This window comes from Notothenia rossii, assembly GCF_949606895.1.
Source record: "Notothenia rossii genome assembly, chromosome: 7".
Classification (NCBI taxonomy): Eukaryota; Metazoa; Chordata; class Actinopteri; order Perciformes; family Nototheniidae; genus Notothenia; species Notothenia rossii.
This window is the reverse complement of record NC_136905.1, coordinates 36,836,575-36,862,176: the sequence shown is the minus strand read 5'-3', so window position 1 is coordinate 36,862,176 and position 25,602 is coordinate 36,836,575. Positions and strand designations below refer to the sequence as shown.

Here is a 25,602-nt window from a genome sequence, read left to right as displayed (position 1 = left end):
TGACATGTTACAACTTCTGTATTCTAAGTGTGCTTCAATTAATTTTGAGAAGTACAGCTGACACAAATCTTTTAAGTTATGTAAACTTATGTAAACTAAGTTATGTAAACTTAAAAGGCATGCTTTGCATCAACCTATTTTATTTTATTTGTGTGAACTCAATGAACAAATTAAACCCTATTTAAATATACAAATCACCAGAACTTAACCCTTTTAAATTCAACTCATTCGTAATTTCAAAGGTTTACTATTAAATTAAACAAACTAATTCCTGCTAACTAAGATAATTGCACTACAACAAATATCTAAACACGTTGTGTAAACTCCAACAATCTCCAACAATAATGCATTAAAAACACACATTGATTCAGTTGCAATATAACATTTATAAGTGCCAACAAACAGTGCTTTTTAAGTACTCACAACTATTATCTTAATACAAATAGCAGTGCAAAACACACCAATTGTAAAAATAAAAAATCTATAATGACCACTATGAAGAAGAGTACTTTAAAAAAACAAACATTATACGTTGCTTTCAACAATTAACAGAGTTATAACAGTTTCCCCAGAGTAAAACACTTTTGTCATAACATTTAACGGTGCAACTTTTTTAAGTGCCAAGTTCTATCTGATAGCTGATGACTATTTTGATTAAGGTCTAATCCAGTAGAGCGTTTCTCAAAGTTAATAGTTTAGGTGAGAGGGTTTTGGTTCCTAGTCCAAGCATCACTCTTTGGACGAACATCAGAGTATTTGCCATGCATTTTGGGTAATCTAAATGCAAAGCATGTATCAGGCCAAATAACAGGCAAACTGCCTGTGGAAAGTTTTTGATCTTTTCCATCACAATACCTCCCTCAAGCACAATGTCAATGGAGATGGGTTCGAGGTGGATTGAGCTTGGACCCTCCTGAGGACTGTCTTCGCTGAGAACAGTCAGCACACCAACAGTGACGGATGATAGGGCCTCATCTCTCGTTGTATCCTGCAAAGAAAGACACGGGATTTAGAATAGTAGGTTATCATCGCTACCTATTAGAGTAGGTCTTCCTATGAAAACATTCATGTTGCATTTGCTTTGAAGTATTTGCTAAAAATGTAGCTCAAGTACACACTCAAACGGCGTTGTAACATTGTATCCAAAAAGGTTCTTTAAATGTGGTATGAGGAAACTAAGGCTATGGATGCATATACAGCTAGGAACGTACATTTATTTTACACCTCATTTCTAATCTAGACTCCTGGTCATAGAATTTAGTGTACACTATTTTGAACACACCAAATTACATCTTTTGGTTGTAAGTTTGTGTAAATAGGGGATATGACTTTTCAATAAATGCAAACCAAACAGTTTTTTTGTTTTCAAGTACTTACAAAGCAGTTCTTGAAGAAATCCCTGGAGTCGTCGCCAAGAACAATTGGAATGCCTTTGAGGACAACAGAGCGCTGTTCAGTCACTTCCGGTGTCTAATGTTAGAGATAAAGAAGATCCAGATCAGATTAAATGACAAACTCACAAGATGAAACATTTTGGTCTTTTCCATCTTTTTGAGGGGTTGTTTTAATTATGTTAGAAGGCTTTTGAAGTAGTACCATATCGTCATCAATGTATGTGACAAAAAGTTGCTAAGTTACAGTATATTACTTAGCAACTTAGCTCTGCATCAACTCTGTCAGTTTCTGTCCAACCGATCCTTTTTTTGACTTGAACAGTTGGATGAAACGTGGGGTGTGCTGGTCCAGAGCCAAAAATAAGTCTGCCTCGAGGTTCCGACTGGTAATCCGATTAAATTTGGCAAATACCTGAAAAAGTAGAGAAGGGGGTGGGGTAGGAGATGGAAAACCAGCACATTAGGAAGACATTAGTTTAAATCATAACAATTGTGCAAGCAGGCAACCACTATGGTTTAGATAGAAAGGCAGGGTACACCTATAGCCCACAACAATATAATATTGTATGCTGAGATTTCAGGCCTCTATAATTAATATAATATATCTTTAGATTTTGAATTTACACAACAAAACATTTAAAAACATCACCTTTTATAGACCATATCTTTAATCAATTACAAAATAATTGGAAGAATAATGGATAATGAAAATAAATATCAGTTGCAGCCTTATTTTGATTGGCATTATATTAGTGGTTGGGAAGTTGGGAAAGTGAAATGCTGACATGGAGGAAAGTCAACCTTAAAGGCATTATTCAGTACAACCTAAAAGTAACCTCCTGTCTCTCTGTGAAAAGGGCCGGCCATCGTTCAACCATGTTCTGTACAGCAGGCTCCTTTTTCACAATCTGTCATCTGCATAGTGGGAATGTTTGGTCCATCATTTGTGAGATGAGAGTGCCATTAGGTGTTTTTTTCTTCATTTCCTCCGTGAGAATCTTTCTGGCATTTTCGAGGCTTGTTTCATCGTGTCCTTCAGCTGAATTAGGCAGATAATTTGCTTCACCTCTTTTTGGTCGTTTTATATTCTTTATTTGACGATTCACCCTGTGGGTTGACTTTACTTATTTTTCCTCCGTTGATTGCTACATCCTCACATCCAGCTTTACGAAGTTTTTTGCGATAGTTGGCCATTTTAAATTTCAGGCTATTCTTCCAGCCATACCATCCAGGCTGAGAACCAGGCCCGGTAAGGCAGGGATGTTTGCTAAGAAGGGATTTTGCAACACTGCTGAAGTCATCATCATCAGGATAAGCCTTGAAACTGTACACTGTTTCAGCAAGCTTTTGTAATATGTCATGCTTCATATCTCTTGATGGAGTCAGTCGTGTTCCATAATTCATATAGGCAAGATCTCCCTGTCTAAGTCTGTAGTTCACATCAACTGAGAAATTTGGTGTGTTAAAGAACTCTGGCCATTGTTGATGTTTTAGCAATGGTGAGGTTCCTGCAGTCGACAGGATCTCAGTGTCTGCTGTGCTGCACTCACTCGTTTCTGATCTTGTTGAGGGTGATGAAATGGTAGTTAAATGGAGAGTCACAATAGGGATGATTTTCAGTGTAGCTCTTTCAGGCAAATCTGATATTTCCGTCAAATTGCAGAGGGCATTATTGAAGTCTTGATCTTCATACTGAAGTTTAAATTCATACTGCAGAGATAATTTATCTCTGAGTTGAGCAATCAATTCTTCAACGGAATCCGGTCTCTTATTTAAAGTTAACTTCATAATAGAATCTTCGGTGATGGCAACTCTCAGCAATAACTGTTGGTCCATGTTGAGGTCTTATCCTGGGTAAAAGGAAGAAATCTGTGAGATTCCAACAATGCGGAATTCACATCGCTCAGCATCATATGTACCGTTTAAGGGTAACAAGCTGTTTGCCTCCAACTCTGTAGAGTGACAGGGGGAAAACATCATTCACTTCAGACAACTGTGTGACTGAAAAGGTGGACAAATGGCTTCTAGCTATGAGAGTGTATGTGAGCTTCCGGTTTTGGGCTTGCTGGCTGCGCATCACTCATTCACCAATGATAATGTTTAGATGGATTTAGGAACTTCCCCTCGATTCTATTGGCTCTAACGGTTCAAAACAGGTGTCAATCATCAAAATCGACCGATGGGTTCCGGAGATATGGCAAATACACCCAAATGACCCCAGAAGTGGGTTTATTTATCTAAATCTCTCTAAAAAAAAGTCAAATTTCACTTGTTTTGCATCAATCTTGATACAGGGTACTTATTATATGTTATAGTTTGGATTCTTAAAGCTTTTAGTCTACTATCCCATCATTCAAGGGTGGTTTTCACTATAAGTAATGGGTTTTTTGGAAGGAAACTATCATTTACATTTTTTTAATAAGTTAAATCTGAATTTACTTTAAAATAAAAACATCTATATTGATTCTGACTCTTCTACATCCAACTCACAGGTGTGTCATTGCTTTGAGAAAAAAAGTTAATTTGCCCATTTTAGAAATGAAGATATGGTCATTTGTTCTGGGAATGTCATTTTCGAGCCTGAGACCTGAAAAACAGGCTTGGGGCTTAACAGGTTTGGATTTTGCCAATATGTGAGTGAATAAAAGAAAATACTTAGCACACGAAGCCAAGCCTCAAATGCATTTTATGTGAAGGAAACCGTCTGACAAAAATATCCCTTTTCTGGTTTAACACCACATATAATGCTCCAAAATAATAGTGAACATACAGTATATATTCAAAAACTTAGGAAACAAAACAAAAAACAATATAATATGTACATTTTAGAGATCCATGTCAGATAAATATGCAGTTTTATATAAATATACAATATAGGATAAATGCTTTTAAAGAGACTTTGACATAACTGTTTTTAAGACTTATTACAGCATAAGAGAATCTACCGTGTGTGTGTGTGTATGTGTCTTTTGGGGGGGGGCATCTTCATGTCATGGATAAATAGAGAACGATCATTTAATGTGTGCTGGATTGAAAGGTCAAACTCTCAGCCTCCATCGGCAAGAGTGTCTCTTCAGAGGGAAAAAAGCAAAGGTTGTTAATCAATAGCACTCAGTTTGGTCCCAAAAGTCTGCAGTGAGTCTTGAATATCGCTGCCAATTTGATTACCCCGATGATTAATTAAAACGTATGTATCTTGCAATCACACCAAGCGTAATCAATACAGCGCCTGGCTCATCTTTCAGACTTTCACTAACAAATATCACATCAAAACTTTCTTCTGAGCAATGCACTCCCACCTCACTACCACAGGTGAACACAGAGCTGCAGAGGGCTTAAGGGCTCTGGTGTTTATACTGCATGAGCTGCTGCTGGCTCCAAAATATAATCAATTACAAATCAAATAATTAAGTTACCAGTAAAAGTCAATTAACTAGATGCAGTTTGAATACAAAAAAACACAGATATGTTCTCGTAGTTGGAAAAAGCTTATTTTGATCTGATTTTAGCTTATAAATATATAATTTGATGTGTCTTACATTAGTCACTAAACTTTGAGGACGTCGAGTGCATTTTGGACACAGATTTAATGCACAGGCATTGGTGTACAGTTATGTTCGAGATTTGGACACAGATTTAAAGCTGTGCATGAAAACAGCAGATATATTAAAGTTCCTCATAGTTGGAGTTACTTCCAATTTTCATGGGACAACTTCTGTCTCTGGCTTCAATGCATCTGCATGAGATGATTGGCTGCCATTCTTGCTTCACGGTCCAAACAGAAACACGTTTTTTTAATGGTTATTTCTGTCACTTACTGTATAGCCGTCTGCGTGAACTTCTTCCTCCGCGACCAAATTAAGTCCTCTGCAACCCAATCGATCCCTGTAAAGTAAAGTATAGCTAAGCTTGTGGGACTGAAGTCATGACTTAATCATCATCATATTTACTTACGTCATTTTACAGGAGGATAGTATGAAATTAAAGCTTCCAAACATACCAACCTGCCTACCTAACAGACAAAAAGCTGCACAGTTTTACCTAAATATGGTATGATAGGTATCAATTGGCCCCATTCTCACATCTCTGTGCGTCAAACTTAAGCTAGTATTGGGTAATAATAGTTGTAAGTTAAACTTCTGTAGCAATGTGGAGTCAGGACTCAGAGAGGCACGAGGAGAGTTGGAGCTTTGATGGCAAACACTGATGGTTTATTTGGAGTTACGGCCAGAGAATTGAGAAGACAGGTGGTGTGTCACAAATTGACACAGCGGTTGCCAAACCAATTCTGAAGAACTCTTCTGTAGCTCGAGGTTTTAACTAGTTCGGAGTGTAATAATCAACATTCTTCAGTGAGGCTAAAGCAATATGGATCCTGAATCTAACTAGAGCTCTCGTCCATCAGAAAGAATGTGCCCCAAGGAACCTACGTCCCTGAACAGTAAACTAACTCATGGCGGCTTGTGCTCTGTCATAAACTGGCAACAACAATGCGCCCAAGCTGCCCCTCCTTAAGAGAGATAGCAGCAATACCCAAGGCCGTAGACCTATGCCATGGGAAAGGAGACAGTGAGAGGAGAAAATGATGAATTGGGTCGAAGGTTGAATACCTAAGCAAATTATTCCCTAACAATAGTAACAAACCTATCATGTAATAATCCATCACTTTTCTAATTAAATGAAACATTTTTCACCAAGGATTTTGTTTCCACGCGTTTCTTATTCATCATTTATTAATGCTCAACATTAGCTGCATCTATGATTAAGGTAGATCACTTATGATTGACAGGATGCATCCTTTATTAGTTCGCTTAGCACATACGTGAAATGTACTGTATATATAAGGGTTAATTTGAACTAATAATTCATTCATATGGTTTACAAGACAGCACAAATAAAGATGCAGCAGTCAAACATTTCATTAAAGATAAGAATATTCAGCCTTCTGTTTCTTGAAGACGGCCACCGACTGCAACAGACGGACTGGAGCCTGCTCCAAGTTTCCCAACACTGCTTAAAAAAGGTCTCGGCTGTTGGGACCATCACTTCCTCTTCCTCAGTGGGAAACATTGAGTACTGGTAGCTTATAGCACTGGAAAGTGGAAAGACAAGCATTGTGGGAGCCGCACTTAAGTTTATTTAGTTTTGATTTATTTGGAACCTTTATCAATGCATTTTTTCTGTTTCAGTAAGAGGTGTGCTTTGCTCAGGTGAAGGGGGCGGGACTAAGGCTTTGAGTTGGAGGTGCGGTGTATGACGGGGGAGCAGCTCAGCGGCTAGTCAAAAGATGTGAACACATGTCTCCAGACAGAGGCTATCAGAAAGCAAAACGTTTACTGAAGGAAAACTTTGGGAATGAATACAAACTCTCTTGTGCTTACCTGGAGAAAGCTCTATCCTGGCCCCTAGTTAAATCTGAAGATTCAAGGTCGCTGCAGGATTACGCCATGTTTCTAAGGAGTTGCTGCAATGCTATGGAGGAAATGGAGTACTTGGAGGAACTAGACACAGTGTCCAACATGAGAAGCATTGTGCTTAAGCTACCATACAAGCTCAGGGAGAGATGGCGCAGCAAAGCTTACGCACTGCAAGAGGAGCGCAGTTGTAGAGTAAGGATTTTAGACCTTGTCTATTTCATTGAAAGGCAAGCTCGCATAGCAGCAGACCCAGTTTTTGGTGACCTTCAAGACCAGTCAGCGGCCAAAGGAAAGGTGGCTGTAAAGACTAGATTTCCTGTTAAGTCGCAGATCTCAAAGGCGTATGACAGCAGTTTTGCCACAGGTGTCACTATTTCCCCCAAATAAAAAGAGCCTGAACCCTCCTGTCCCTTCTGTAGGTGCAAGCACACATGAAACACGGTTTTCTCATAACTTCAGTGAAACTGCTCCAAACGCCCCAAAACTTTACAGGTTTGGTAACGATGCAGCCATCAACGCATCTAAGCGTAGTATGGGGTGTCGACAAATGCCGTTGCCATGGACACAGATCATTCGCCATCAAGTTAGTTCAGAAGTTTGGAGTTCAAATATTCTGCTGCTTTTCCAAGCCTTTTCACTTTCTTTTCTTCTCTCATCACACATTCAAGCCCCCAGTGTTCATGTATCATTTCAATCTAAATGTTTCACTTTCTTCTTACACATTACATTTCAGCATAGCAGTTTACCGTCAGATTTTCAGCATAAAGCATTCCCACTAGCAATTTCTTCAGGAATTGCATTCTCTAGTTAGGATCTGCTGTTTAAGTTTATGTTAAATATTGTTTTCGTATTTTGTTTATGTTTTACTGGAAATAAACCTTGAAAAGCAACCGAAACGTCCAGTGGATTGTGTACTGCGAGTCTGACACTGCTTCCGAGGCTCAAGCTCTACATGTGGCCAAGAACAAATACTTTTGAGGTGAAGGTTACAAGGATTTTGGCCACTACAAGCATGTTTAATGAAGATAATTGTTAGCATATTCAATCCATGGAAGCATCTTACCCATGATGTGGTGTAGTCTGAGAATGAAACTTAAATACAGGCTAGAGGAAGTGCTGATGATTTAAAAGAACACCATCCAGTAAAGGTCTGAGATCTGTGAACTTCTTTAAGAACCAATACCCTGAGGTAAATCATGATGTTTAAATACTTTAGTTATGTGTCTTTGCCAGTAGGGAACCTCAATGAGGAATCTGTATGGAAGGCTGCAGGTCTTTCCTTAGAAACTGTCAGTCCAGTAACAAAGTCCAGGGCAATGTGTGACTGGGGTCCAAGGCGATCAGGATTAGGGTTAGGGTTATTAGGCCAGCCATGGGTCAGTTGCTGTTTTTATTCAGGGCACACTTGTCACAATCAGTTCAAAATGCTTCACCCTTTCTGGCATGGAGGATCAAGGTGCACACCTTCATTAACGCATGCATCATGGCCATGAATTGCAAGTCAACTTGGAGCTGTGTACCCAGGTCAACACATTTAGACCAACAGGTACATAAGAGCAGTTAGTAGGTCAATTTCTTTGTCTTGGTTCTTAACTCAGGGCATTAAGCACTCCAGATTCAATGTCCAAGAGCGCTCCTGACTAGGCACTTAGGATGCAGCTTCAGAGAACGATGACCCCTCTTCTGAGCAAAAGACCTGGAAGAGGAAATATGTTCTCTTTAGCCAGTAATGGAGGTCAAAAAAATAGACTTGACTGCCAACAGTTCCCGATCTGTAGTTGAGGCTTGCGTCCTTCGTAGACTAAATGATAGGACAGCCACATACCTAGTGTCCTAGGGATCCACTTCAGCTACAAACTTAAAAAGAAAAGGCCATGGACAGTTATGACAGGAGCAGAAGTAGTGAAGAGTGGTTTGAGATTGGAAACGCCTCCCCTGCCTGAGGATTTCAGGAAAATGGAACCTCAAACGAGGTCAAGCCTGAGAGTGGGGCAGCGACAGAATTCGAGATGCAAACAAACCTACTGTACAAATTGGCTTCACCCAAGAACGGCTGAAGTAATCACCTGTTGGGCCGGTGGGGCCAATCTGTAAATGTCTTGACCTTGGAGGGATCCATCTCTACCGGCTGTGAGTCACCACTGTGGCTGTTCAAAAGGTGAGGACAACATTTTAATTTCATAAATCTCCCTGGATGATAAAGTGTCTCATTCAATTATATGTTCGAGAAAACAGAACATTAAATTGTACTACTTTAATTTGAGTAAGAGCATTTGTTAAACGTCAGATTGTTACAAAGTCAAGATGCAATAATTGAAAATACTTCAACCAAGTCCAAATCAAATAATGCATTACATAAATGCTAAATGACTTCCCTGTGTTGCTCAATGACAACCTGACGGGATATGTTGCGAGAAACCTTTGGAAAATGATGTAGCTTTTGTTTTCTATGGCCAGAATCACACATATCTAACCAATACAGTCATAATCACATGCTATATGTGATAATAATATTGTTGATGAATATATAAATAATACAAATATACATGCTTTGATTTCAGTTCACAGTTAATGAAAGCAACAAATACAGATTTAAACTGACATAGTTGGCTCAGAGAATGAATAATTCAGAGATGCAGATTTGTGTAGTGTCTTGTGCTGCGGAACAGCTTGCCTGGGATACAAACAGTGAGATGTAAAAATAAAAATAAAAAGCTCCTCTTTTAAAATTGAAAAGTAGATACCAATTAACACTTGTGGATTTGTAATCAAATGTAAGTGTTAAAGGTGGGGTACAGTAGATAAGTTTGAGAAACCGGCTCGAGATACACTTGTTATATTCCATGGAATGCTCTTAACATCCCGATAGCAATGAATATCTTAATTAAGTGCTTTGACAAAAAATCCATAAAAACATGTCATCTGTGGAAGCCATAGTACTGTAAAAAACTCTGCCAACTGGCTGCAGTGGGAGACTCCCCTGTGCACATTATGTGCCCCGCGCACACACTGGAGAACTGCGCAAAATCAGCTGATCACAACGTTCACGCTCTGTGGTCAAGCTGCTGCAGTTGTAGTTACGACAAACTGGAGTAAAACACACAGTTGCAAACTTCCTCAGGGTGTTATGGAAGAGTTTGAAATCAGACAGAGGTGAAGAAGTAGGCTACTCAGATATTGTTTAGTAATACTCTGTTACAGTAAAAGTCCTGCATTCTCTTTAAAATTAGAAAAGTATTATCAAAATATAGTTAGAGTACCAAAAGTAAAAGTAGTCATTGTGCAGATTGGTCCATTCCAGAATAATATATATATATGATATGTTTTATAATGATTGATCATGAAAGTGTTCTCAAAGCTGGTAAAGGTGCAGCTAGTTTGAATTACTTTGTATACTGCAGGGTAGCTTGTGGATTTACTCCAGGTGGAACTAAAGTCTGATTTAACACTTGATTATATTTCACATCATTCATCCAAATCTGTAAAGTAACTAAAGGTATTAAATACATGTAATGGAGTAAAAGTACACCATTTACCTCTGAACTGTAGTGGAGTAGAAGTACAAAGTAGCATCAAAGTCAAGTAAAGTACAGATATCTTAAAATGTTACTTAAGTACAGTACTTGAATAAGTGTACTTAGTAACTTCCCACATCCACATCTGAAATCAGATATGACTTCAACTCATGTGATAATTTCTTAGTATTTGATCCTTCAACTTGGCCTCAAGAAATGCAAGGACTTCACCGTTTTGGAGAAAGCAAATCGGAGGCTTAAAAAGAGACAGGGAGGTGAATCTTCATCATCTTCATCATCTAGCATGCAAGAAGTGTAAATAGAGGACAGTGAAGGAGACACTGAGGAGGACCACGCTTCGTGTGGGGTGAGTACCAAACGCTGTCTCCTAGTACTCATCTGAGTAACTTACTAAGCTAACCCCTGGATATAATTGAGCTGAAATTGGGGTCAACAGCAGTATATACTGTAAATGAAATAAGGCGGATGGTCCTTGAGCTCTGTGTGAATGTATTGGCGCTTTTCCGCTGGAGGACCAAGCACGGCTTATTACGGTATGGTTAGGCCTTGGTAGGCCGGGCTCACTTTATGCTGCGTTTCTATTACAGTTTACCAACTGGGGTAGTAACTATAGTAACGCAGTGTAGGCGGGGTGATCGGCTGTTCGGCGGGTAGAGCGACGCTGCGTAAAACTGCGTCATCTTCAATGCGAACTACAAAACCAAAACATCAGCCGTTAGCTGTTAGTACCCAGAGCTCACAGCTCCTCATATCTGTTCAGAAACTAGACAAAAGTGAAACAAGTACAAACCACAGACTGTCTGTGTCATGGTGAATAAAGTCGCTGCTTTATTTATGTCTGTAGGCCGTTGTTGTGAGTGTGGATGGAGCATATACAACGTTAGCTTAGCCTGATCGATCCGATATCCATTCAGAAAACACGCATTTTAAAAGGTTTTTCGCCTGCCGTCTTTTATGTAGATTTGTCAAGCATTAATTCATGGTTTTTACTAACCGGTATCAGTATGTTGTTACTTCGGCATCATTTTGAAACGTGTATTACAATTAAGTCACGTTCAAATATGTTAATTTTGTTGTAGCCCCCTTGCCAGCGATTCTCTCTGACCATTCAGCAGTCGAGAGTGTTTACGTCACTAGTTTAGCATATTCAGGCCGATTTTTGAGGGCCAGAAAAAAGGTGAAAAAGTAGCCCTGAGCCGGAACTACCCCTAATGGAAAAGCCTGGTTTGGCCCGGACGGCTTAAACCGTGCTACGTGCTGCAGTGGAAAAGCGCCATAAGTGTGCTCATATCAGAGTGTTTCAGTCTGAGGTCAGTCCTGACCTCCCTCCCAGGCCCCCCTTACCCCTCTCACACTGATGGTGTATAAGGAATGGCAGAACTGCCCATGGCTGGATGACTGCTGCTTAGCAACAGCATGAAAAATACTTGAATGTGTCCAATCTTTTCTTTGTCTCAGGCAAAATCAGTTTATAATCTTCATGAAGTCCTAAAATGGTCTGAAATTGATCCAAACATACTGCACTATATGCGAGAAAGGTATAGAGCTCAGCTTTACCAGGCAGTTTAAAAATAATTGATCTAACCCTGCGTGGGGATACAGAGAGTGGTAATAATTCACCCAGACCAGGCTTCAGATCAGCCATGAACTTCTGGATTGATGCCTTTCAATGTTAGAATAAATACTTTGAGTGATTTTGTTTTGAGCCATTTGGAATGTGGAACACAAAATTAGAAGTAAAAAAAGGTAAATTTTTTGAACAAAAAAATGGGGGGGGGGGGGCGTGGCGGGCGGGGGGGGGGAAGAGAAGAGATATACTATCGCTTTATAAATACTATCACACACAATTTTGAATTGCACCGTTACCTTTATATACTGTCTCTTTACACACACAATTGACAATAGCCTACGTAACGTTTGTTACTTGATACATAATCTACCTGTATCAAATCACCGCTGCTGGCAGGGGCACCGCTCCTTGCATGATCCTTGGAAAATGCGGCGGTGTTTTTCCACTCTAAACTTTTCCAGGGCTCTGTAGAAGTCAAACTGTTCAATGTACGGTCCTTCAATGCAGATTCTCATCAGGACATCGAGATTTTCTGCTTTTATTCTTGCCCTGCCCTTGGTCTTTATGCGATTTTGAACGCTGAATCCACGTTCGCACGGCACTGTGCTCATTGGAATGACCGAGATTGCAGCCAGGAGCTTTGTGGTTTCAGGTAGGAAGCCAGAATGTTGTGTAGCCATGATCTTCACCAACTCCTGGAAGGAACTGTTGCTGTAGTTTGCATGGAGCAGCTCCTTAAAAGGTGCCCACTCTGTGCTGCAGGTGTCCGTGTCAACGATAGGTTCCCGTCCCGCTGGGCACAAGTGATCCAGAATGGTCCGCAGCTCATCGCGTCCAAATCGCGCACGTTCAGTGTTGTCCCGTGGCAGACACCGTGGGTCAAAGAGGCCAATGTCGGGGAAACGATCTTCAATATTCTGGACGAGGGTGTTGAGGAAGCGCTGCCTTACACCATCCACGGCCTGCCGCATCGCCCTGGCGGCCTTTATCTTTTCTCCCTTAAAATACGTCTCACCGTTGTTCTCCGCAATATTGGCGAGGAATTCTTGGAATTTTGGGCCGCCTTCATCTCAAATCTGCATGGCTCGCAGCACGTTGATCGTTGAGGTTACAGGAGGCTGAACATTTGCGAAAGAAAGGGACTTTAGCTGGAATGCCTTGCTCAGGCACGCTATGGATCCCAATATGTCGCACAGCAAACTGTTGATGGCGATAAACTCATATGTCAGCATTGCCTTTGCTAGTGTTTCGGCCATCATGTCATGCATTAATTCAGCGTCCTGCTGAAACACCTCCGCTACAGCGCGCATTGTTCTGTGTAGAGCAACATTGGCCTCGCCGAAGCTCAGCCAGCGGACGGCATGGATTGACTTGAGCTTAACGTCATCAGTGTCCAGGATGACATGCATTTCTTTAAGCCGTGCTTGCCGAGAGCTGCTGTTGGAGAAGTATCCATAGATGCTGCCCACCGTCCTCTGGTAGCGCTGGAGGGATGGTATCGCTGCAGCAGCCTGCTGGGCACACAAGTTTAGCTTATGTGTAGCACAGTGTATGCCACCTATGGCTGGGTTTTCCCTTTTTAAACGCGCCACGACCCCATTTTCTCTTCCAGTCATAACCACTGACCCATCTGTACAGACGCCAGTTACGTCGTTCAGGTCGATGTTGTAATTTTGCAACTGCTACTTAATGGTTTGCGTCACGGTAGCAGCGTCGCATGCAGTAATCTTTGTGTTGCAGAAGTAGTGGGTTTCTAAGTCATGTTGGGGCAGAACCTCCGCGCCGTTCCTATATGAGCGGGTTCTCAAAAGAAGGAAAAATTCAAAGCAGCCAGGATAAGGGTTAAACAATAATCTGTTTTAATGGTGGAACATACAATACATCACCTAATCACCTAATCACGAAGCACTCTGCAGAGTACTCCGGGCTCAGGTTCTACCACCGTGTGATATACGTACCACGACAGCCAGTCAGAAACAAGAGCGCCGATCCTCAAAATCATCAAAACATTTATACACAGGTGAGGAGGAGTTGTGTCGGTTTCACTTCTGGACGTGTGTGTGTGTGTGTGTGTTTGGTGTGTGTGTGTGTGTGTGTGTGTGTGTGTGTGTGTGTGTGTGTGTGTGTGTGTGTGTGTGTGTGTGTGTGTGTGTGTGTGTGTGTGTGTGTGTGTGTGTGTGTGTGTGTGTGTGTGTGTGTGTGTGTGTGTGTGTGTGTGTGTGTGTGTGTGTGTTTCTGTCCCTCTGCCCTCAGGCAGTCCTCAAATCAATGATTTGGAGTCATGACAGAGGACTCTTTGACAGGACACATACTCATTCCCCCTAAACATCTTCAACACACACACACACACACACACACACACACACACACACACACACACACACACATCCTATCATGTATCTTATCACACAACATTCACCTGTTTTTCTTTATGAAAGCCATATTTGTAAATATCCAAACGCCATCGTCCCATGACAGTCACCGAATCAGTCAAACAACATAAGTTAATTGTTCCCATGCCCCAAGGTCTTCCCTGAACTTCACTTCACCCCAAAGTCAGCTTACTTTAGAATCAGAAGGACCATTGTCTCTCTAACTTGTGTGTGACCCAATCATCTCCTGATCTGATAAGAGTCTTGCAGGAAACGCACGTACATTTCAACACACCAACACCCTTATCATTTCTAAACTAATGCATGCTGGACATGAATCACTAATTAAATGGACTTTAACTGCATTATATTTGAGGAAAATGTCCTTTGGCTTAATCAATAATAGTTTTAGCACTTAACAGAGGAAGCCAGAGACTCAGGGCCTCTTTAGAGGTCTGGGAACTGCAAAGCAGATGTCAAAGGTCATTTGTATTATTCTCAACAACAGATAGCCAAAAAAACACCCTTTTGATTAAACATAAAAGTGGAAGAAAAGACTATTGCGCTATATTTATTATTACTAAGTAATGGGACATTGTTTCAGGATTATATGAAAAGCCTCTCTATATTTAAAGAGGAAAAATGTACTTTGTCCCTTCAAATTTAACACACACGAATATATGAGTTGACATTAAAATGAATATACCAGAAATACACTATATCAAACTTTCTGCTATAAACACGTTATTTTAATACTTCAACTAATTCAAATAATACTTCAGTCACCGTCATTTATTAGGTGAACATATGTTGAAGTATTATTTGAATTATTTGAAGGATTAAAGTAACGTGTTATGGCAGGAAAGTTCTATCTGGTATATTCATTTTAAATGTCACCTTATATAGAATGTGTGTTAAACTTGTGATTTCTGCATTGAGTGACTTCTGCCTAGCAGATACCAAGAAGAGGCCCCTAGGGTCTCTCTGTTAATTATCAATAGTCCTTGCAATCAACAGGGGAATTCCCGGATACATTTTCAGATATAAGGCAGTTAAAGTCTTGTAGAATTAATGATTTATCTCCTACACATCCTGCAGGCCTTGAGACTTGGGTCACCCAGCAGTAAATGAGATAAAGGTCCTTTTGAGCTTATCAATAAAATGTATTCATTCCTAGTAAGCTGACTTTGGGGTGAAGGGAAGTTCAGGGAAGCCATTAAGCCACAAGAACAATTAACTTATGTTGTTGCGGTGACTGTCATGTGACGATGGCGTTTGGATATTTACAAATATGGCTTTCATAAAGAAAAACAAGTGACTGTTGTGTGATAAGATACATGATACGATGTTTGTGTGTGTTGAAGATGTTTAGGGGGAATGAGTATGTGTCCTGTCAAAGAGTCCTCTGTCATGACTCCGAATCATTGATTGGGGGATCTGCCTGAGGGCAGAGGGACAGAAAACAAACACACACACACACACACACGCGCACAGAAGCAACAGATGGAATCAACAAACTGACTTACTACCTGGGATCCCGCCCAGAAGGGAAACCGACCAATGGAACACTGCCAACTCACTGTCTAGCTCGCTCAGAAGTGAACTCTGTGTATAAATGTTGTGATCATTTTGAAGATCGGGGCTCTTATTTCTGACTGGCCGTTCCTGAGACATGTCTCACACAGTGGTAGAACCTGAGCCCGGACTACTCTGCAGAGTGCTTCGGTGATGTATTTGTATGTTTTACCATTAAAACTGATTATTGTTTAACCCTTATCCTGGCTGCTTTGAATTTGTCCTTCTTTTTCCTCATATAGGAACGGCGCGGAGCAGAGATTCTGCCCCAACAATGTGCAAAGAAGCTTTTCCACCGAAATGTCCGTGGACTCGTCAGTCATGAGCCCCTTGATTGTCGAGGTATTTAACTTTGCAATTAAATCCTCCTTTAGCACATTGTTTATGGCGCACTGCATGTCCAGCACTATGTCGTTGTGAGTATACTGGACGTTCTCTGATACGCGCAGTTCTGCCAAGGTTTCACATCCCTGCACTGTAAAAAAAGATCGTAATTTTGCAGTAAATAACTGTAAATTGTTATAGTAATTATCTTGTTTTTTTAAATAACTTGCAAAATCCTGTAAAATGATAGATATTAACAATAAATTAACAACTCAAAAAAAACGTTTATTTCCTTTTGTTTTACAGTAAATTGACTATGTAATATTTACAGTATTTTTGCACTTTCCGAAAATACATGCAGATGTAAGTAAAATAAAAAGTATTATCTGTAATTAAATATGTAACTCGTAATATAAAAGCGTATTACTATTATAAGACTTTAACATATTTATTTGTAATTTTAAGGTAAACATAAAACTGTAAAAAAAAAGCGTCAAAATAAAAAAAACGTAAAATGTAAGTAAGTCGAATGTTTTATTAGTTTGTGAATGTTTTATTTTTTATTTAAGGTTAAGTTTCTTCTTCTAGTTAGCTGAGTTTCTTCCTGTTAAGTTGTTATGCATCATTAATAGCTTGTTAAATGTTAAGAAGCCCTGAGATGCTGTTTCTTGCAAGATGTTGCACCCGGGAAACCTAGCTTAACAGGTGGCTGCTAACGTTAGCTTACAGCTTATTGCAGTGCTGCCCCCCCCACCCTCTCGTCTCCAACACGGGAGAATTACACATAAACATGCAGCGGGGTGTCACAGTGTTGTCGCCAAGTTTAATGTAAAGTTTAACAGCTTTCTTACAGCGGAATCTAGTTTCTTAATGTTCAGTAGCCAACAGCTGGCATAGCATAAACAGCTAACCGCTAACGTTCAGCTAACTTGCTAGTCAACTCTGCTCTATACATTACAAGCTAACATGACTAGCTAATGTCACACTGTGTGAACTAACATAGTTGTTGTATTACTACATCATACATGCTTGGTCAAAATCACTGCTAAAATTAATTATTTTTGAGAATGTACAGTATAGTAAAGAAACACTCAGCCATGCATGAAATAACATAGCAAAAGAATACAGGTGTAAGCATTGGGTTGAGAGGTCATGTGTGGTGAGCATGCGCAGTCTGTCCTGGTGTGGTGAAGGAGAACGTGGTGTGACTCGTCAATAATAAACGGAGACGCTAGCTGGGACGCTCCAAAAAGTACTAAGTTCCTGAGTTTTTGTTACACAGAAGTATCTTTGAAGCCTTAACACCTCGGACGTTACACGGGTAATGTTTGACCCATGTTGTGCCTTAGACGTGTAGTGATAAAAACATGATATTTATTCAAAAAGTAAGAAAGGGAAAAATAAAAATTAGAATTGGTGTTCATCCAAAACAGGTTAATTGAGGAATACCTGGAATCCTGAATGGTTAAAGTAATTTATTGTAAAGATATTTAAAATTAAAACTAATTCTGGTCACTTTTGACACATGTTGGTTGTATGTTGTGTAAGAAAGTGTAAACATGACAGCTGTGATGTTCACTCTTTTGACCAGTGGACAGGGAGGACTATGGAAGAGAAGATGTGATGGCTTTGTGCGGAAAGCTGCTGACGCCAGCCTGTGTCCCTCATCAGTCTCTCCAGGCAGCACCCAGCTATTGTTCCATCTTGCAGATGAAAAGACTTTGATATGTGAGTAATAACTAACTTGTGTCTAACATAATATTGAATGTGTTTTAGTAAAGTATTTAAAAATACCCCACATTGTACAGGACAATCAGACCTTGTTCAACAAAGATCATCAGAAAATTGTTTTGTCTTTGAGGTAGCCGCAGCAGTCTGAGTTTGAAGAAAACACTAACATTGTATTTAGTGTTGTTTAATCAATCAATATTTACTGGTCTTGAATTTCCTCACTGGATTACAAAATGCTCGAATGTTATTGTACAGGGACTGTTGTATATTGATTATGGACTACGACATGGAGGTTGACCGTTTCCGGGGTGGTGGCTGACATGGGAGAGCAGCCACCACATTCTCTCTGCCGGGAGTAAACACTGTGGTGAAGTCGTACGGCAGGAGTCTCTCTGACCAGCGGTAGATCCTCAGGGGTTTGTGCCCTGACCCCGATGTAGCAAGCAGAGCTGTGAGAGCCTGATGGTCAGTACGCAACGTAAAGTGTCGCCCATACACGTACATTCCACCGCTCGCACGCCCAGACGCAGGCCAGGGCCTCCTGCTCCCCCACCAAGTATTTCTGCTCGGCCGAGTTGAGGGACCGAGAGGCGAATGCCACCGGGTGCTCTGTGCCCCCCTGGATCTGGGACAGCACCGCCCCTATTGCCGTATTGGACGCGTCACAGGTCACAAACGTGGGGCTTGCTAGGTCAAAGAATGAGAGTACCGGCGTTGAGGTGAGCTGCGTCTTGAGCTGGCGAATAGCGGCAGAGCAGGCCGGGGTCCACTCCCAGACCGCGTCCTGTTTCAGGAGTTCGCGTAGTGGGGTGGTGGTCGAGGAGTACTAAGGAAGGAAACGCAGGTAGTAGGCCGTCATCCCCAGAAATGAAGAGATCTGAGCGGGACAGGATGGCTCAGGCAGGCGCAGCACCGCATCTACGTTGGAGTGTAGCGGGCTGAGGCCGTCGGCGGTCAAGCAGAACCCCACAAACTCGATGGCTGGGACGGCGAAGGTGCACTTTTCCCCATTGATTGTGAGGTTGTATTTGGCGAGGACGTCCAGCACCCTCGCCAGGCGTTCGTCATGAACGGCTGGTGTTGCACCATGAACCACTATGTCGTCCAGGCTAGCTCTTCCATTGTTGGCAGCGGATACCTGTCAGGTATCACGGCCTTGTTCCCCGGCCTGAGGTCGATGCACGGGCGCAGACCCCCTGACTTCTTCTTCACCACCACCAGGTTTGAAATCCACGGGGAAGCATCGATGCGTTCGATGATGCCCGGGTCCAAGAGCTTTTGCAGCTTGGCGGTGACGTCGTCGCGCAGGGCGAGAGGCAGGCGGCGTATGGGCTGAATCACAGGGTGTACCTCAGGCTTGAGGAGGGGCTGGTGGTTAAAGGCGATGAGGCAGCCCAAACCACTGAAGAGAGCAGGCCAGCGCTGATGCCACGGCGAGCCAACAGACAAGATGGCGGTCCCAGAATTGTCCATAAGGCTGAAACCCAACTCACAAAACAAATCAAAACCCATAAGGTTGGCCCCCTGGTGAGACACTTGAAAGGTGAATGTGGAGAGAGCCTTAGTCCCGTAACACACAGCAAAGGAGATTGTGCCCGCCATTCCTATTTTAGAGTGTCCATACCCGTACAGATCCTCGGCGTCGGCGGTGAGTGTTTGGAGCCGAAAGAGACGTCGGACCGTGGAAACATTCAGGAGCGACTTGGAGGCCCCCGTGTCCACCAGCAGCGGGAGGCAGACCCCATCCAGCTCCACGGTGCAGCTCTTTAGCGGTTGGGAGATGGCTGACACTGAGTGGATGGTCGTCGGTGCGTGCGGCCCAGGCGTACGTGGAGGTGGGCTGTCGGTTGCAGGAACAGAGCGACAGACCCGTGAGAAATGGTTCTGTCTTCCACAGCGTTGACACCTCTGTCCCTTGGCAGGGCAGTTCGGAGCTCGACTCTGGTGCGATGATGAGCCACAATTACCACATGCCCGGCGTGCTGCTGTACCTCAGGGAAAACCTCCCCGGGAGGCTCCATGGGTAGCGCCACCATTTGAGTTAGTAGCATGGGTCTGTGGGGAAAAGAACTGGAGGAGGGAGCTAGCTGTGATGCTAATGCTGCTGCTGACTCAAGCTGGAAAGCTACCTCCACTGCTCTTGTCAGATTGAGCTTGTCTGTCATCATTAGCAACTATTCTCTGAGTGTCGAGCTGTTAGTGTGCTCAGCCAGCTGATCCCGTATCAGTTCATCTTCCAGCGCTCCGAATTTACAGAGGCTGGCTAGTCCCCTTAGATCAGCCACGTAATGGTGGACGAACTCACCCGCCTGTTGCCGGCGTTGCCGAAAAACAATCCGCCGGAGCATAACATTTTGTGGAGCAGCAAAGTATCCAGTGAGCAGTGTAACACAGTCCGCATATTTCGGAGCTATTCCGAGAGTCCGAAAAATCCGCTGTCCCTTGCTGCCCAGTGAGTGTATCAGCAGGGCTTTCTTCCTGTCTTCGTTAGCTTCAGCTAGCCCCGCGGCTACTATGAACGTTTCGAAGGACTCAAGCCAGCGAATCCACGGAATCGGCGGTTCGCCCGGCAGTGCGAGGAACGGGGATAGAGGTGAGAGTAGAGAATCCATAATCCTCGTCGCCAATGTTGTATATTGATTATGGACTACGACATGGAGGTTGACCGTTTATTCAACACGTTGTTTCACACGCTCTCTTGACAACACAACAACATTAACTGTATCCGGTTCACACATCCCAAAACCTTGGTGCCATCTTAAAGGCACAGTCACACCTGGTGTGACACATACATAACAGGGACATTATGCAGATTTAATCACCTGAAGATGAAAATATAGATTCAGCGATATGTACCATTTTAAGGAAATCGACTGTTAGTGGTATTGACCGAAGCTCCGCAGCTGTAGCTAGGCGCTGCTAATGAAAACTCAAGTACTCAATTAGTTGGTTTTTCTTTTTTATTAAGAATTGACCAAGCATATCTTCCTCATCGAAATCCCAGTTATACTTCGCTAACACGCAGTGCCTGGGAGGGTGCGTTTGATTGTTCCCACCCTTACCTCATTTATGGGCTAGGTCATGTTAGACAAGCAATCCAGTGGTTAGTTTTAGTGTAAGCTCCATTGTTTTTAATTTTTATGTATTCCCTTTAAGAGAAAGGGATTTCAGAAACAAGTCTCACAAGTTTGGCTCGAGGTAAAATTAACAAAAGCTAACTGTTGTTAAACTATGTTCCCCCCTTCTAAACTTATGAAATAATCAATGCCCTTGGGATGCTCTCAAAAACGTGTGTGTGTGTGTGTGTGTGTGTGTGTGTGTGTGTGTGTGTGTGTGTGTGTGTGTGTGTGTGTGTGTGTGTGTGTGTGTGTGTGTGGTGTGTGTGTGTGTGTGTGTGTGTGTGTGTGTGTGTGTGTGTGTCTCAAAGGTCCATCATACAAGATTTAGGGGATCTATTGGCAGCTGCTGATAATAACATCCATCATTATGGTTTACCAATAGTTATCACTTCACTTCCTCCTCCAGGACCTGGACACAGCAGGAACCTATGCCAGGATCCTTTTTGTGGACTTCAGCTCTGCCTTCAACACAACCCTCTGGCTGGAGGCTGCGCTCCATCAGGACCAGAACCTCTCTCCATCAGGACCAAAACCTCTCTCCATCAGGACCAGAACCTCTCTCCATCAGGACCAGAAACTCTCTCCATCAGGACCAAAACCTCTCTCCATCAGGACCAAAACCTCTCTCCATCAGGACCAAAACCTCTCGCCACCTCAACAAGGCTCGCCCCCCCCTACTGACACTTTACCTCAGCCACAACGCAGACTCTATGCATTACATAATGGAGATCACAGGATGGTAAATAATGCAATGTTTAAATATAGCTTACTGTACATATTTTATATTCTATAATTTATTGCATTCTATTTCGATGTAAATTACTGCTTTATTTTATTTCTATCTTACTATATTTTGATTACAGTGTTCTTAATATAGTTCGCTATCCGTGTACTTTTAAAAAAATGTTATTTGTATGCACCACGACACCTAGTCAAATTCCTCGTACGTGTGAACCTACCTGGCAATAAACCTGTTTCTGATTCTGATCTTTTTGTCCTCTAGGTTGCACTGCCACGTCTACAGTAGCGCAGAATGGACAGAGGAAACATGATTGGGCCTCAAGTTTTTTGCAGCCAATATACATTCTCCTAGAGACTTGGGATAGGAGGGTGAGTGAACAAGTTATCCATTGGTTGGAACCTACATCCCCAATGTTAGACGTACTAAATCTTGCACACTGCTCATTCAAATTGACAATGTGAACATACTGTATATCGCCATTTTGCAATTTATGTTATTTTCAGTTGAGAATGTTTCAAAGTAATCTTAAAAAATTCAACTTACTTTTTGTTTCTACTATTTATAAGTATGATGTTTAAATTAGGGCCGGGACTCGATTAAAAAAATTGATCTAATTAATTACAGGCTTTGTAATTAATTAATCGAAATTAATCGCATTTTTAATCACATATAAATATTTGACCTGAGAACAATGAGAAGCAATTTTTTTCACATGGATTTTAGTATACCATTGAATAAAGACTGAAATCATAAGCTTAAGCAACAAAACATTGTTTATTTTTTTTCAAGGTGGTACTTAACCAAGACCAACAGAAAAGTGCAATTTTTGCCATAAAGTGTAGCAATAGCATATTTAGGAATATAGTACATTTCATAGATTCAGGTAGCCTATAGGTAGGTAGATCTTCTGTAAACTATAACACTTTGTTTTTTAAGTAAAACACAATACTTTCAAGTACATTCAGAACATTGGAAACCCTGACTATTAGAAAACATCTCTCTGTTGCTTCAGAGGCCATAACAGACTTTGTTGATTTACCAACAGTTGATTTAAAAAATCTAATAAATGTCAGTCCAACTCTCTCAATAACCTTGGCCAAAACAATAAACAGTTCAACATAAAGTGCCAGTTGCACCAACAACATCATAAATAGTTCAACATAAAGTGTACTGTACCATTTAAAATAAAATAAAAAAGTGCCAGTGATTGACCTCAATCCCTCCTATTTTTCCAATATCCTGATGAAAAATAAAATCTCTCTGTTGCATAGGCCACTGTTTGATCAACGCGAATTGGGTGTGGGTCCTTGTACTCCGAGTCGGGCTAACGTCCACGCTAGCTTCCACGCTAGCTGCTATAGGTTTTGCATTGAGGTGATACTTGAGCCTTGATGTGCTGCGGTGATATGCAAATTCCTTTTTGCATAATTTGCAAACAACCGTGCTCTTATCGACGCTTCCATCCGTCCGTTTTTTAAAACAAAATGTCCCATCCACGGGGCCAACCAAAGCGGTCTCATCAGCTTCTTCGTTCATGTTTGACTATTGTTCACTGTGGATTGTTGTTGTCTGAAGTAATGAACGTTAGTTGGTGCTCCAGTATAATCGGTACCCCTGAAACTCATCCAGTGAGAAACGTTCCGCGGTGCAAAAATAAGTGCGATTAAAATGCGTTAATTTTTTTAACACGTTAATTTTTGGGTAATTAATTAATCTTAATTAACGCGTTAAAGTCCCGGCCCTAGTTTAAATATGAAATTATGTATTCATTAGTTGTAGTGTAATTCTACAAATATTTTTATATTTTAAGTTTTCAGAGTAATTGTTTCCTACAGAACATTTTGTGATGTCATTTTATTGAACCTGTTTGATTGGAAAATGTTAGAAAAAGCTGTAAAATAACAGTATTCTAGCTGTAGAATTGTAGGTTTTGTATTTATTTTAGTGTTTGATAAATCTAATAATAAAAAAATGTAAAAAACTGTTTTCCTCATCAGAACTTTATTTAAGCTATTTTAATGTAACATTTTAAGACAATGGATTTTGAAAAGAGAGGAAAGTTTCCTCTAAAATCTTTAAGGACAATTTCTGTATACTAATTGCTTTTGTACTTTATTTCAGTTAAATTATTTTTACTTTAATTTTATGGTTTTTCTTTGTCAGCCGCTGCTGCCAGTCATTAGACTGTTTTATTACGGGTTTTTTGCCCGTAGAAGATTTAGTGCTGTACTTTTATTAAAGGTTATTGACTGTAAAAAGAGAAGATAAATCTGTAAAATTACAGTGTTTTCACGTTAAAGTATTAGTGCTTTACTTTTATTAAAGGTTATTGAATCTAAAAAGGGCAGATAAATCTGTAAAATCTTTAAGGACAATTCCCGCAAATTAATGGCTTATTCCTTTTATTTCGGTTAAAGTATTTTACTTTTATTTAAGAGTTTTTGTTTGGCAGCCGCTGCTGCTAGTACTTTGACGTTTTTTTTACGAGTTTTTTTTTTACAGTGTGCAGAATACACAGTTAATTCAAGCTTTTATATTTGTGTGTCTGCAACAGTTCTTTTGCCAGGTAATACACGTTCCTCATGGCCGCAATTACCGCCTTTGATCTGGCACAGACCATTCGATTAACGGCAACTTGAACGTTGTTTCTTCGTAATGCTGTGCCTCTAGCACTGCTTTGTGATCCACCCCCTTTATGTGCATCTCTATAGTCTTCACCCTGAAGTTGGACGTCCCCGCGGTGAACACGTTGTGCTTTTTTTCCCTTACACATAGTGTGCAATACATTTGATCACTTTGTTTGTTATAGCACAACCACGGGAACTTCATTTTCCAGGTTCCGACAAACTTATTTTTGTTGTGGCTGACCTGTTTCTCTTTGTGGCTTACGGGTGTAGAAGTGACATTGTCGGATGGCGTAGGCTCTGGATGGGGCGGGAGGCTAGATGACGACAACTCTGTCTCCGGGGCACCTGCACAGGCGGGGGATGTTGGCGGAGAATAGGATGGCGGCAACTCAAGCTTGGGCTGAGAGCCAACGGCAAGGCTCGCTGGCAGTACAATTTTTTCGTCACAGGAACCGGCTTTGCTGACGGCGAAAAAAATCCCACCAGCCTCCTTTGCTCCACCAACAGGGGGATATCATTTTCCTTTTTCCTTTTTGTCATTTAAACGATAAAAATTGTCGATCTTCTCTCGGATAAATCTTTTTTTTTTTGACGGCCTCGGCTCGAGTTGAGGGGGTTCCCAGCTGAAAAAGGCCGTCCAATGACGGCAAGACGGCCCTGTTAAGCACTGATCAATAAACTGATAATAAGTTCAAAAAATTTGTTCAGCAGGATCTGTGTGGGATTTAAATTGCAGTCTATGCAAATATGCTGCACAAAACGTAAAGGCTATAAGAAATGCAGGTTATTTCCATGAGATTTATACATTTATTGGATAGCAATTCTCAAAAAAAACCTTTAAGTGAGGGTTGGCCTTTTTTTCAAACTATTCACCTCATGCTTTGAAGCCTCTTAAGGCGCTTCCACATTGCTGTTTACTGTCTTGGCGTCAGGTAAAGCTGAATTTCTATTATTTTGCATGGCGTCGCCAGCTTTAACAAACTTAACTTGGTAAAGAAACTTTTAAGCTTTTAAATGAACTGATTTGAAGTTATAACAAGAGATAGGGTTGTTCCAAAAAAAAAGTAATATATTACATATTACATAAAAAAAAGTAATATATTACACTACTTCGTTACTCTCTACATAAAGTAACTCGTTACTTTACTCATAGGGCCGGCCCGCCCCTCACTACAGGCAGATCACGCAGACTGCT

At 41.3% G+C, this 25,602-nt stretch overlaps 1 protein-coding gene and 1 long non-coding RNA gene across 2 annotated transcripts in view; both read right to left on the bottom strand.

The window, feature by feature from the left end:
- The window catches only part of LOC307013648 (uncharacterized protein), a 344,030-nt gene that overhangs the window by 292,186 nt on the left and 26,242 nt on the right, over positions 1 to 25,602 (bottom strand). The window lies entirely within an intron of this gene.
- LOC307046324 lies at positions 487 to 13,129 on the bottom strand. Its single transcript, XR_013810137.1, has 4 exons — positions 12,288 to 13,129; positions 5,213 to 5,279; positions 1,378 to 1,806; positions 487 to 988 (listed from the first exon to the last, which is right to left on the bottom strand). It is a non-coding gene; the product is annotated as an uncharacterized lncRNA (long non-coding RNA).